General features: G+C 44.1%; 1 protein-coding gene across 1 annotated transcript in view; it reads left to right on the top strand.

Moving 5' to 3' along the window:
• The window catches only part of LOC126281298 (uncharacterized), a 57,114-nt gene that overhangs the window by 16,476 nt on the left and 25,386 nt on the right, over window positions 1-15,252 (top strand). The window lies entirely within an intron of this gene.

The raw sequence follows: 15,252 nt of genomic DNA, 5'->3' as shown, positions 1-15,252 counted from the left end.
ACTTCAGTAAGAACGTAATGATTCCAGTTCTAAAAAGGCAGGCTGACAATTGTAAATATTACCGAAATAACAGTTTAATAAATAATGATTTTAAAATACTGACACGAATTACCACGAAAGAATGGAACAATTCGAAGAATCCGATCTCGTGTGAAACCTGTTTGGTTTATGGAAAAAGTGCAGGAATACGAGTAGCAGTACTGATCTTATCTCGGAACATAGGTTAAAGAAAGAGAAACCGACGAGTACAGTATTTGTAGATTTAGAAAAAGGTTTTAACATGACTGGATTTCACTTTCAGCACTGCCGAAGGCATGAGATACAGGGAGCGAACGGTTATTTACAAATTGTACAGTACCTTACGACAGTTATAACAGTCGGAGAACATGATAGGGAAGAAATGTACGAGAAAGAAGTGAAACAGAGTTTTAGCGGATCCCCATCATTATTCAATCCGTAAATCGAAAAATCTGAAAAATCAACGAAAGCAAAATTTAAAAAGGAAATTAATAATAAGGAAGAAGGGAGAAAAAGCCTTGATGTTTGCCGGCGACACTTTAATTCTACCACAGACAGCACTGGATTTCAAGGAGAATTTAAGTGGAACCCATATTGTCTTGAACAGAAGCTATAATATGTACATCGATAAAAGTAATACAAGTGTAATGGAATGTAGACGAAGTAAGTCAGATTACGAAATGAGACACTAAAAGTAGCAGATGGAGAATGAAAATGAGTGTACGGTATTGTGGGCCGGGAATCCCACATTCGTGGAAGTTCGGCCGCCGAGGGCAGGTTTTTATTGCATTCGACGCCACGTTGGACGACTTCCGCGTCGGAAATGGGGATGAAATGATGATGAGGACAACTCAACAACCAGTCCCTGAGCGGAGAAAATCTCCTGCTCCGGCCAGGAATCGAACCCGGGTCACTTGACGTGGCATTCCGCCACACTGACCACTCAGCTGACGGGGGCGTCACTAAAAATAGTAGATGGATGATGTAGAGGGTATATAAAATTCTTGCCGGCGATGTGAAGAAAAGCGTTTCTGAAAAAGGAGAGTTCGTAAACATGTGTACACTTTCTACATTCTCAGAAAAAAAGACCCACCACGAGGTCTTCGTACTTGCAGATCCTATCTTGGACAGCAAGGTTGCCGGATCTCTCACCAGTCGTCAACGTTTGGAGCATAATTGACAGGGGCCTGCAACCACTTCAGAATTCTGACGCGATCTAGCTCTCCAATTGGACAAAGTATGGCACGACATACCTGAGGAGGACAGCCAATAACTCTGTGAATCAATGTCAAGCCGATTGACTGCTTGCATAAGGGCCAGAGGGTGGTGTCAAACACGTTACTGACTTGCTCGATCTGTAAAGGTCCTCCTTTCGATTAAACCAATCAGTTTTTTCTGAAAGTGTAATCATTTATTGGTCATTTCATATACATCTGTTTCACTGGTTTACTTACCATTCCAATAATATGTCCGTGGTGCGCCGTCCTTTTGCCTTAGAGTGACTCTCTTCTTGTTTTCCTATCTGCGTGTGAAGTAACTGCTGTAAAGATATTGACATGGTTTTCACTATACGCTGACTCACGAGGGAGTTTTTTGTACAATATATAATTTATTACCGATACATCAGACAGGATGTGATTGGTTGGCTGAATTAGGGGAGGGGACCAAACAGAAACGTCATCGGTTACAGCGGACTATGTAAGGACAGGGAAGGAAGTCGGCCATGTCCTTTCAAAGGAAACATCCCGGCATTTGCCTGAAGCGGTTTAGGAAAAACAAGGAAAATCTATATCAGGAAGGCCGGACACGTTTTCTAATCGTCGTCCTTCAGAATACGAGGGCAGTGTGCTAACCACTGCGCCACCTCGCTCAGAACGCCAGACAGGTCACTCCAGTTTGCAGCTTCAATATCTATCCCGGTGGCTTTAAGTCTTTTGTCTGACGTAACGTACTACGAAACGAGCAAATTGCTATGGTATGGTGCGTGGGAAAGAGCTGACCGCCTGTTCGCTTACTACTGTCGTGAGAATCTCTAGTGAGTTGTCGAAGGACTGTGAAACCACAGGATGGCGACCAGATGTCGGAAGTCTACGTCTTGCTTCAGAAAGTGGAAGTCGGAGGCCTGTCAAACCCAATCAGGCCGCCCTGACACAGGGTCTTTGGTTCATTTTCCTGACATGGCACTGTTGTCACCGTCCCAATATTCCTCCGAGGGACTGTACGTTTTTCTAAGATCGCGAATCAGTATATGAAGACAAAAAGCTGTCCCATATAAATACTGTGTAATTTCCCCAGCAACAGCAATCTGGATGTCGTTATACCTTTCATGCGTTAACGTATTACCGGAAATCCAAATTTTACTTCATGTGAGTTAATAAAATCACGCTCACTCACGCAAACTCTCTCGCTCTCTCTCTCTCTCTCACACACACACACACGCACACACACACACACACACACACACACACACACACACACTCACACACACATGCAAATTACATGGATTTTATCAGAGATCTTCGCTCTGACGTTCCAGCTTCTGGAACGAGCTTTCTTTTTATAGCATCATTCTGTGGTTCACCATCCTATAAACCAGTCCAATTACCTTTTTACGCGAAGGCTCGCAGACAACCCGTTTCTCTGCTTGACACAGATGCCTCACTTCAAAACACTAAAATTGGTTTTGTACATTGAAAGGTGTCATTAAACCTACAACCCAGAACAGAACCACATATTATTCCTGATATATATAGACGCGATGACCTACAAACGGCCTGCCTGACGTACCACAGAAACACATTGACTTAAGTATGTGACTGGCTCCACAGCGCAATCGGTCCTCAGTATAAACTATGCTTAGAATATACCTTCACTGAGTTTTCGAGTTTGATGTTACGCGTACCAGTTACACTCAGTAGAAATACTTTTGAGCTGTATGCTGAGGTCGATACCTCATACCTGGCGAACATGAGAGACATCTTTCGAGTATCTGGGAAGCTAGCGCTCTCTGGAGGTGGAACGGTGGAAGTGATAGTCGGGCCGCGGGTTTGGGTTGAGTCACGGGACAGAGACGCTCGAGGCAGAGCGTACTATCTTTGGGTTAGCGTTGTTGTGTCCTGATACTGGATCGGGGGGAGTCATGGGGTTTTAGGTTAGTCTGCAATTTCCGAGCTCCGAGGAGCAAAAACAGAAAGACAAATTCCCAGTGAGGGCAGGTTAATGACTTTGACCACCGGCAAAACCTACGAGAGCCGCGGATTGTGGGACTCGACAGGTAGCGGAAGGCTCGTGGGTTTCAGGGCTTTAATTAGCACAATATATTTCCGATCACACTAACTAATTCAATGAAGGCTAATTCTAAGCACTAGAGAAAGCAAAGGAGGCAACTAATTGCTCAACAGAAGTCAGTTTGTGAAGCCACCGGGTGGGTGCTAACAGAAGTAGCGAACACTGGCAGCATTTTACATTGACAAACTTCAAGTCAGGTATCAATAGCATTCAGCCGAAAGCTAGAGGTCACTGATACTCCTATTGTGGCCAGCAACAACGGTGTTTTACGTCACTTGGACCCACCCTTCGTCCTTTTGTGGGTTTGACTGCTGTAGTAGCACTCTAACCGACGTGCAGCTGCGTCTGTAATTTTCAGGCCTCTAGTTTTACCTTTTAGCTACGGTAACCTAAATTCAGAAACTTTGCCTGCTCTCTACATTGTGTTTGATTTCCAATCTAGGAGTGTCCTTGATGATTCCCAACAGCGTGAAACTAACACCGTAAGGCTAGGCGCAAATTGCACGCGTATAGCGCGTGTGGCGCGACGCAGCGCAGCGCGCGTTTTTGTAACATCACAGGTTCAAATGGGACCGCGCAAATTGCGACGCGACGCGACTGGGACGCGACACGCGCCTGCGCCAGGTCGCGCGGCGTTGTGGTTGAGACACAGTTTCTCGCGCCGCGCGTCGCGCTTGCCTCGCTAGCACCGTGGGAAATTTGAGGAGGGGAGCGGAAAAGTAGCCCAGCCATATGCTCACATCGGAACGGCGCAGTGGTAGTATTGCCAATACGATAAATTTTGCCTTACTGTGTACTGAATTTTATTACCTTTGGGTAGTGTTTCGTTTTTCGCCATTTAAACGCTCCAGCTTTCTTCGTTAGCACGTTATACTTTTCTGTTATTTATATCTGCATAGTTTTGTTTTGTTTTTCTTCTGTCAAGAAAAATGTATACTTAAGTAACTGATGAGCCATTGGCCGCTGGAATTGCACCATATGCCTCCGTGATGTTTTCAGATCGCAAGAAGGGACAGAGGGTAGTGAATAAGGAAGGAAGGAATATTATAAAATCATGTGATTAAGAATCAAAACAGGAAAGTAAAGCAAGGTTATATTCTCGCTGCCTAGCAAGCTAGCGTATCTGTACGATCTGTTACAAAAATTTAGAAAGGGATAATCTCCATAGGTGTGATCCCTTTGCTCCTGTGGTAAAAAGAGTCCAAGATCAGAAGTATAGAAGTTTCACTGTGATTACTCTGATATGTATGCAATAATGTAATACGACACACTGTACTACATGCTTGTGAACAACATATTTCCACTGCAGGCTAGAAACAGTAAAAAAACAGTCACAAATAAGAATGTTTTAATTGGTTCGCCGTGATGAAAAAAATCAATTCAATTGTTGCATGGACATTATCAGCATTAATAAACTAACTATACAACAACAGGCTACACAAATGAAGAAAATGGTTGGTATTATTACGAAAATAGGAATATCCTAAAAGAGTATTAGATATATTTAATTTGTTGAAATGTGCTGCTGACAAAGGCAGATCCACTTTCATGACAATATTTTTCGAACTCCATCTCACGAGGCACACATGGCTAGGTTGTGCATTCCTGTCGCGTGCATTATCCTTCGCTGCTGACAATTAACTGACCATTGTGTTGTGCGACAGATGAATTGTTTATTTTTCTCAATAACAACTATTTTATTCACTATCACACATTGTCTGTTTGGCAAGCCGTAGGTGAGTATCTGACATGTGCCTATCATTCCGCCTGAAGGAACGCTCGTCATTATTTTAATACTGCTCAGATCAAGAGAAGGAAATAAATCCTTTGGTAAGTTTCCATTCCCGTCGCTCAGTGTTAAAAATAGGATGGTTTACAGGGATTCCACCAAAATTCCAACAGAATTGCCAATCTGTTTTTGTGTGAGTTGTTAACCTTTTCTCATTCGAAGAAGCATCACCATTTATGAGTAAAGGCCACATTTCTCTTAGTGACTGGTTTAATTGTACTTCCTTTGTCACAATGTAATTTGTCAAACTCATCTCACAGCAGCTATTGAGACAGAATTCCGAAACGTAGGGCCTCATTAAACAAGTAATTGGCAATTACAGAGCTCAATAGCATACGAAAAACCTCACAGTATCGGTTTTCAGTAACATAAAAGAAGAAATTTCATGTTTATTTTCATACTAGGAAGTTCTTGTTTCGGTAGCTGTCGATAACTCTTTAACAAAAATTACAGTCACTGGAGTGAAATAAATAAAAAGACAAGTACTGATATATCGCCATAGATAAGAAAGTTCCGTGTGTTTAACAATTGACAAAACACTCAACTCCTTGTGTGCTATCATTCGGCAAACTTTCGTTTCGATGTCTCTAACGGTTTAGGAGATATGAGAGGTGTTGCGAGTATTTCATTCTCGCGGGCGTGAGATCGGATGTGAGCGCGCTGCATGGAATCCATTTTCTGGAGATCGAAGGCAGATAGAGACCTAATTCAGCATGTTAGCTACACTTCATACGCAGCAACATATGGTGCAATACGCAACAAACGCAAAATCATAGCGACCCCTAAGTTTCGTCGCAAACTTTTTGAGTTTTCCGTAGTGTCTTACCAAAATGTGTACATCACAATAAGAATGGTCATTAGCGACTTGATGGCCACGTCGTCACGAAGCTGGCAAATAACGCTATATTTTCAGTGAATAGTTACTGTAAAATCGTTTGAGAAAGATAATAGGTTGCGCGCGGTTCGGTTCTCTCAGCGTAGAGCGTCGCCTAGCGCAAATTGAGCCGCGTATAGCACGTGTGACGTGACACGACACTACAGCGCGACGCGCACATGGCGCGGGTCCATCGCATATTGCGACGCGTACACCATACTTCGCACGCGCCGACTCGCGACGCTCTGCGGTGACAGAACTGAAGCGCGCGCAAGCTGTTATCTTCCTCAAACGATTTTACAAAAACTATTCACTGCAAATATTTGATTTTTGCCTTACCTGTAGCGTTATATGTCAGCTTCGTGACGAAGTGCCCATCACCTCGCTAATGACCATTCTTATTGTGATGTACACATTTTAGTAACACACTACGCAAAACTAAAAAAGTTTGCAACGGAAATTAGGGATCGCTATGAATTTGCGTTTAGTGTGTATTACACCATATGTTGCTGCGTATGAAATTTAGCTAACATGTTGAAGATTTGTTTGGACTTGGGATGAGGTATCCATCTGCCTACGACATGGAAAAATGGCTCCCATATAGCGCGCTCACTTCCAATCACACGCCCGCGAGAATGAAACACTCGCAAAATCTTTCATATCTCATCAACTGCTCGAGTCATCGAAACGAAAGTTTGGAGAATTATAGCACACACGGAGGAGAGTGTTTTACCATTTCTCCTATATATCAGTACTTATAGTTGCCTTTTTATTTATTTCACTCCAGTGACTGTAATTTTTTAAGAGTTGGCGACAGGTAGCGATACAAGAGCTTCCTAGTATGAAAATAAACATGAAATTTCTTCTTTTATGTTACTGCAAACCGACACTATGGGGTTTCCAATCACTTGTTTGATGAGGCCCTCCGTTTCGAAATTCTGTCTCAATAGCTGCTGTGAGATGACTTTGGCAAATTACACTGTGACAAAGTACAATTAAACCAGTCACCAAGAGAAATGTGGCCGTAATCACAAATGGTGATGCTTCTTCGAATGAGGAAAGGTTAACAACTCACACAAAAATAAATTGTCAACTCTGTTGGAATTTTGGTGGAATCCCCATAACCCATCGTACTTTTAACACTGAGCGACTGGAATGGAAACTTACCAAAGGATTTATTTCCTTCTCTTGATCTGAGAAGTATTAAAATAATGATGAGCTTTCCTTCAGGTGGAATGATAGGCACATTTCAGATACTCACCTACGGCTTGCCAAACAGACAATGTGTGATCGTGAATAAAATAGTTGTTATTGAGAAAAATAAACGATTGTTCTGTCGTACAACACAATTGTCAGTGTATTGTCAGCAGCGGAAGATAATGCGCGCGACAGGAATGCACAAGCTAGCCATGTGTGCCTTGTGAGTAGCAGTTCGAAAAACATTGTCATGAAAGTAGATCTGCCTTTGTCAGCAGTACATTTCAACAAAAATGGTTCAAATGGCTCTGAGCACTATGGGACTTAACATCTAAGGTCATCAGTCCCCTAGAACTTAGAACTACTTAAACCTGACTAACCTAAGGACATCACAAACATCCATGTCCGAGGCAGGATTCGAACCTGCGACCGTACGGTATCACGGTTCCAGGATGTAGCGCCTAGAACTTCCTCGCCACCCCGGCCGGCTGTACATTTCAACAAATTAAATATATCGAATCATAACACTCTTTTAGGATATTCCTACTTTCGTAATAATACCGACCATTTTCTTCATTTGTGTAGCCTGTTGTATAATTAGTTTATTAATGCTGATAATGTGCATGCAACAATTGAAATGCTTTTTGTCATCACGGCGAACCAATTAAAACATTGTTATTTGTGACTGCTTTTCGACTGTTTCTAGCTTGCAGTGGAAATGTGATGTTCACATGCATGTAGTAAAGTGTGTTGTATTATATTATTACATCCATATCCAAGTAATCACAGTGAGACTTCTATACTTCAGATCTTGGACACTTTTTACCAGGAGGACAAAGTGATCACACCTGTGCAGATTATCCCTTTCTAAATTTTTGTAACAGATCGTACAGATACGCCAGCATACTAGCCAGCGAGAAGATAACCTTGTTTTACTTTCCTACCTTGATTCTTTATCACATGATTTTATAATATTGCTTGCTTCCTTATTCACTATCCTCCGTCCCTTCATGTGATCTGAAAACATCGCCGAGGCATGTGGTACAATTCCAGCGGCCAATGGCTCATCAGTTATTGAAATATGCATTTTTCTCGACAGAAGAAACATAAAACTAAACAAAACTATACAGATATAAATAACAGAAAAGTATAATGTACTAACGAAGAAATCTGAAGCGTTTAAATGGGGAAAAACGAAACACTACCGAAAGGCAATGAAATTTAGTATACAGTGAGGCAAAATTTATCGTATGGACAATGCTACCACTGCTCATATGCGCCGTTCCGATTTGAGCATACTTTTCCGCTCCCCGCCTCAAATTTCCCACGGTGCTAGCGAGGCACGCACGACGCGAGGCGCGAGAAACTGTGCCTCAATCACAAGGTCGCGCGACCTGGCGCAGGCGCGTGTTGCGTCCCAGTCGCGTCGCGTCGCAATTTGCGCAGTTCCATTTGAACCTGTGAAGTTACAAAAAGGCGCGCTGCGCTTCGTCGTGCCACACGTGCTTACGCGTCTCAATTTGCGCCTAGCCTAAACGTCATTAAGTGATCAATATATGACAGCGTGGCTAGCTATCCAGGTGTGCCACATTCCAACAGCTGGCCTCGGGAGTTGACATCGAGGCTACAGAGCTCTATGGCAGCTCTTGCCGCTTGCCAGCCGTTACTATGCTGCACTTTTGCCCGGCTTGCTTCCCACGCTTCGTCGGGGGTAGGACCTAGGATTTGTATTTACCTGTTTTAATGGTGATCGTTGTGAGATATTTCTGCGACACTAATTCCGGCCGGTAGCTCTTGTTTGCGCTGCACCGGTTTAGTGATTACTGGCTGCTTGGTGTTCCACTCTCCGCCGTCCATTCCGCCGTCCTATTTTTGTCAATGTCTGTTTATGACGTTTCAACAATTGTGCTCAACCCCCTCCCTCGTAGGCACGTTACTGGATCTATTAAGACTAATTCCTCTTAAACTAAAAAAGGTGCATACGGCAGGGAAATAATTTTAGGTTAAGTTTTATTAGTGTATAATTTCATTTAAGGGGCTTGCGACATGTGTGTTTTCATCTACATCTACGTCTACATGGGTTCTCTGCAAATAAGACTTAAATGACTGGCAGAGGTTTCCTAGAACCACCTTCACAACATTTCGCTGTTATACCAATCTCCAATTGCAAGCGGAAAAAACGAACACCTATACCTTTCCCTGCGAGCTCTGATTTCCCTTATTTTATTATGATGATCGTTTCTCTCTGTGTAGTTCGGCGTCAACAAAATATTTTCACATTCGGAGGAGAAAGTTGGTAATTGAAATTTCGTGAGAAGATTCCGCCGCAACGAAAAACGCCTTTGTTTTAATGGTGTCCACCCCAAATTCTGTATCACGTCAGCGACACTCTCTCCCCTATTCCTCGATATTACAAACTTGCTGCTCTTTCTTGAACTTTCTCGATGTACTTGGTTAATCTTATCTGGTAAGGACCCCACACCGTACAGCAGTACTCCGAAAGAGCATGGGCAAGCGTAGTGTAGGGCGTCTCTTTAATAGACGTGTTTCATCTTCTAACACACAAACCTCCAGGTGTCAGACACTCAGATCGGTACCAAGCGTTTACGTCGATAGGGTATCAAAATGTGTATGTGAAATCTTATGGGACTTAACTGCTAAGGTCATCAGTCCCTAAGCTTACAAACTACTTAACCTAAATTATCCTACGGACAAACACACACACCCTTGCCCGAGGGAGGAGTCGAACCTCCGCCGGAACCAGCCGCACAGTCCATGACTGCAGTGCCCTAGACAGCTCGGCTAATCCCCCGCGGCCGCGAGTATCAACCAAATCCCCGATTTAGTTCGTGCCATGTCCTGTCACCCAGTAGGACATGTATAAACGGCAATAAAATGTAACGCCAGAACTTCTAACACAGAAAAACATTACCTGTGAATAACTGGTTATACAGGGTGTTACAAAAACGTACAGCCAAACTTTCAGGAAACATTCCTTAAACACAAATAAAGAAAAGATGTTATGTGGACATGTGTCCGGAAACGCTTAATTTCGTCAGTATGTACTGTACTTCCTCGATTCAGCGCCAGTTGGCCCAGTTGAAGCAAGGTAATGGTTCAAAGCACTATGGGACTCAACTTCTGAGGTCATTAGTCCCCTAGAACTTAAAACTAGTTAAACCTAATTAATCTAAGGACATCACACACATCCATGCCCGAGGCAGGATTCGAACCTGCGACCGTCGCGGTCTCGCGGTTCCAGACTGCAGCGCCTATAACCGCACGGCCACTTCGGCCTGCGAAGGAAGCTAATGTTGACTTCGGTGCTTGTGTTGACATGCGACTCATTGCTCTACAGTACTAGCATCAAGCACATCAGTACGTAGCATCAACAGGTTAGTGTTCATCACGAACGTCGTTTTGCAGTCAGTGCAATGTTTACAAATGCGGAGTTGGCAGATGCCCGTTTGATGTACTGATTAGCACGGGGCAACAGCCGTGGCGCGGTACGTTTGTATCGAGACAGATTTCCAGAACGAAGGTGTCCCGACCGGAAGACGTTCGAAGCAATTGATCGGCGTCCAAGGGATCACGGAACATTCCAGCCTATGACTCGCGACTGGGGAAGACCTAGAACGACGAGGACACCTGCAATGGACTAGGCAATTCTTAGTGCAGTTGACGATAACCCTAATGTCAGCGTCAGAGCAGTTGCTGCTGAACAAGGTAACGTTGACCACGTCACTGTATGGAGAGTGCTATGGGAGAACCAGCTGTTTCCGTACCATGTACAGCGTGTGCAGGCACTATCAGCAGCTGATTGGCCACCACGAGTACACTTCTGCGAATGGTTCATCCAAATATGTGTCAATCCTCATTTCAGTGCAAATGTTCTCTTTACGGATGAGGCTTCATTCCCACGTGATAAAATTGTAAATTTTCAGAATCAACATGTGTGGGCTGACGAGAATCCGCGCGCAATTGTGCAATCACGTCATCAGCACAGATTTTCTGTGAACGTTTGGGCAGGCATTGTTGGTGATGTCTTGACTGGGCCCCATGTTCTTCCACCTACGCTCAATGGAGCACGTTATCATGATATCATACGGAATACTCTACCGGTGCTGCTAGAACACGTGCCTTTACAAGTACGACACAACATGTGGTTCATGCACGACGGAGCTCCTGAACATTTCAGTCGAATTGCTCGTAGGCTTCTCAACAACAGATTGGGTGACCGATGGATTGGTAGAGGCGGACCAATTCCATGGCCTCCACGCTCTCCTGACCGCAATCCTCTTGACTTTCATTTATGGGGGCATCTGAAAGCTCTTGTCTACGCAACCCCGGTACCAAATGTAGAGACTCTTCGTGCTCGTATTGTGGACGGCTGTGATACAATACGCCATTCTCCAGGGCTGCATCAGCGCATCAGGGATTCCAGGCGACGGAGGGTGGATGCATATATCCTCTCTAACGGAGGACATTTTGAACATTTCCTGTAACAAAGTGTTTGAAGTCACGTTGGTACGTTCTGTTGCTGTGTGTTTCCATTCCATGATTAATGTGATTTGAAGAGAAGTAATAAAATAAGCTCTAACATGGAAAGTAAGCATTTCTGGACACATGTCCACATGACATATTTTCTTTCTTTGTGTGTGATGAATGTTTCCTGAAACTTTGTCCGTACCTTTTTGTAACACCCTATAGAGGTGACGTGCGGGGGCTAGCAGAACGTGAGGTCGTCTTACCAAATATTCCGCCTTTAAGCCCCATTGATGACAATTTTATTAACTGTTAACTTGTGAAACTGTCGCATGTAATTTGCTTCACACACACTTCTTCGTATGCAACCATTATCGTGAAACCTTTGTTCCTAAATGAGTGACACTGGATGTGCGTGTGTGTGTGTGTGTGTGTGTGTGTGTGTGTGTGAGTGTGAGTGTGTGTGTCGTCTTGTTTACATTGATTTTTGAACGTTACGTCCTTATTATTATCTTATTATTTGTTTATTATTACTATTATTAGTTTTATTATTATTATTATTATCTCCGCATGTGTGATGCAGTTGTTTCTTTATTTTTCTCTTCTGGTTGTATATTCTGTGAAACTAAAAATGTTCTCTATAGGTTTACTGTTTCAAAAGAAACGAAGCAAAAGCAGACTGCCAAGAGAACACTGCTGTGAAATCCTAACAGCCCTTATACATGTCATAAACATGTTGTTCCATATCACTCTTTCAGCCGAAAAAAGATGTCATCATTAGTGTTTGGTCCCAGAACCCTCGGATGACGATCAATCGTTCTACCATATTCCTTTTAATATTTATTTACAGTTATGCGTTTCCTGTGCTCCGTGGTTCTGGTGTTATTTTCCGTTAACATTTACGCCAGTTCTGCAGGACCACGGAGTATAGTGTGAACTAAATCGATGTTTTGGATGTCACGCTGTCGACATACAACGTCTGTTACCAGTCTCAGTGTCTGACATCTGGAGGTTTGCTTGTAAGTCTTCTGCCAATAAAATGCAGGTTCACCTTACCCCCAACATTTTTAATGTGCTGTTTCCAATTTAAGTTGTTCGTAATTGTATAAGTAGACTGTTTAGGTTTTTATGTTGGTAACGTCACATAGCGCTCTGTATGAAAATCACTGGCTGTGTTGTGTGCAGTCTGTGGCTGGTTGGCATTGTTGGAATATTCGCTATTGTAGTGTTGGGCAGTTGGATGCGAACAGCACGTAGTGTTGCACAGTTGGAGGTGAGCCGCCAGCAGTGGTGGATGTGGGGAGAGAGATGGCAGAATTTTGAGAGCGGACGATCTGGACGTGTGTCCATCAGAAAGAGTAAATTTGTAATACTGGATATCATATTAATATGCTGACTTTTGAATGTTATTAAGGTAAGTACATTGTTTGTTCTCTATCAAAATCTTTAATTTGCTAACTATGCCTAACAGTAGTTAGTGCCTTCAGTAGTTAGAATCTTTTATTTAGCTGGCAGTACTGGCGCTCGCTGTATTGCAGTAGTTCGAGTAACGATGATTTTTGTGAGGTAAGTGATTCATGAACTGTATAGGTTATTGTTAGTCAGGGCCATTCTTTTGTAGAGATTATTGAAAGTCAGATTGTGTTGCTCTAAAAATATTGTGCGTCAGTTTAGTGCTGATCAGAATAAGTAAAGAGCGAAATGTCTGAGTACGTTCAGTTCTGCTCAGCTGTTTGAAAATCCAATAATGTAAAAGTTTATCAGCACAGTAATTGATAAATTTTTCTAAGGGGACGTTTCAATTGTAATTCCTAGGTATTTATTTGCATTAAGGCCTTTAAAGCCTTTAGATTTCACTGATTTATCGTGTAATCCAAGACTGACTGATTCCTTGTAGCACACATGTCGATGACCTCACACTAGTCATTATTTAGGGTCAACTGCTAATTTTCGCACCATACAGATATCTATTCTAAATCTTTTTTGCAATTTGTTTTGATCTTCTGGTGGCTTATCTAGACGATAGACGACAGCATCATCTTCTAACACCCTAAGATTGCTGGTCAGATTGTATCCCAAATCGTTTATTTAGGTAAGGAATTTCAGATGGCCTATAACACTACCTTCGGGAACGCCAGAAATCACTTTTGTTTTACTCGATGAATTTCCTTCATTTACTACGAAATGTCACATCTCAGACAGAAAGTCACGTATCCAGTCACATAACTGAGACGATATTCCATTAGCACGTAGTTTGACTACATGCCGCTCGTGAGGTACAGTGTCAAAAGCCTTCTGGATATCTATAAATACGGAGTCATTTTGAAATCCCTTGACAAAAGCACTCAACACATAGTTTTATACTGTAACTGTTCAGCTTTCTTTTATGAAGAAGGAAGCACATCTTGGAAATAGTAACAACTGTTGTGCGGAAATACACTCCTGGAAATGGAAAAAAGAAAACATTGACACCGGTGTGTCAGACCCACCATACTTGCTCCGGACACTGCGAGAGGGCTGTGCAAGCAATGATCACACGCACGGCACAGCGGACACACCAGGAACCGCGGTGTTGGCCGTCGAATGGCGCTAGCTGCGCAGCATTTGTGCACCGCCACCGTCAGTGTCAGCCAGTTTGCCGTGGCATACGGAGCTCCATCGCAGTCTTTAACACTGGTAGCATGCCGCGACAGCGTGGACGTGAACCGTATGTGCAGTTGACGGACTTTGAGCGAGGGCGTATAGTGGGCATGCGGGAGGCCGGGTGGACGTACCGCCGAATTGCTCAACACGTGGGGCGTGAGGTCTCCACAGTACATCGATGTTGTCGCCAGTGGTCGGCGGAAGGTGCACGTGCCCGTCGACCTGGGACCGGACCGCAGCGACGCACGGATGCACGCCAAGACCGTAGGATCCTACGCAGTGCCGTAGGGGACCGCACCGCCACTACCTAGCAAATTAGGGATACTGTTGCTCCTGGGGTATCGGCGAGGACCATTCGCAACCGTCTCCATGAAGCTGGGCTACGGTCCCGCACACCGTTAGGCCGTCTTCCGCTCACGCCCCAACATCGTGCAGCCCGCCTCCAGTGGTGTCGCGACAGGCGTGAATGGAGGGACGAATGGAGACATGTCTTCAGTGATGAGACTCGCTTCTGCCTTGGTGCCAATGATGGTCGTATGCGTGTTTGGCGCAGTGCAGGTGAGCGCCACAATCAGGACTGCATACGACCGAGGCACACAGGGCCAACACCCGGCATCATGGTGTGGGGAGCGATCTCCTACACTGGCCGTACACCTCTGGTGATCGTCGAGGGGACACTGAATAGTGCATGGTACATCCAAACCGTCATCGAACCCATCGTTCTACCATTCCTAGACCGGCAAGGGAACTTGCTGTTCCAACAGGACAATGCACGTCCGCATGTATCCCGTGCCACCCAACGTGCTCTAGAAGGTGTAAGTCAACTACCCTGGCCAGCAAGATCTCCGGATTTGTCCCGCATTGAGCATGTTTGGGACTGGATGAAGCGTCGTCTCACGCGGTCTGCACGTCCAGCACGAACGCTGGTCCAACTGAGGCGCCACGTGGAAATGGCATG

This window comes from Schistocerca gregaria, chromosome 7 (assembly GCF_023897955.1).
Source record: "Schistocerca gregaria isolate iqSchGreg1 chromosome 7, iqSchGreg1.2, whole genome shotgun sequence".
Lineage (NCBI taxonomy): Eukaryota > Metazoa > Arthropoda > Insecta > Orthoptera > Acrididae > Schistocerca > Schistocerca gregaria.
This window is presented reverse-complemented; position numbering and strand designations above follow the sequence as displayed.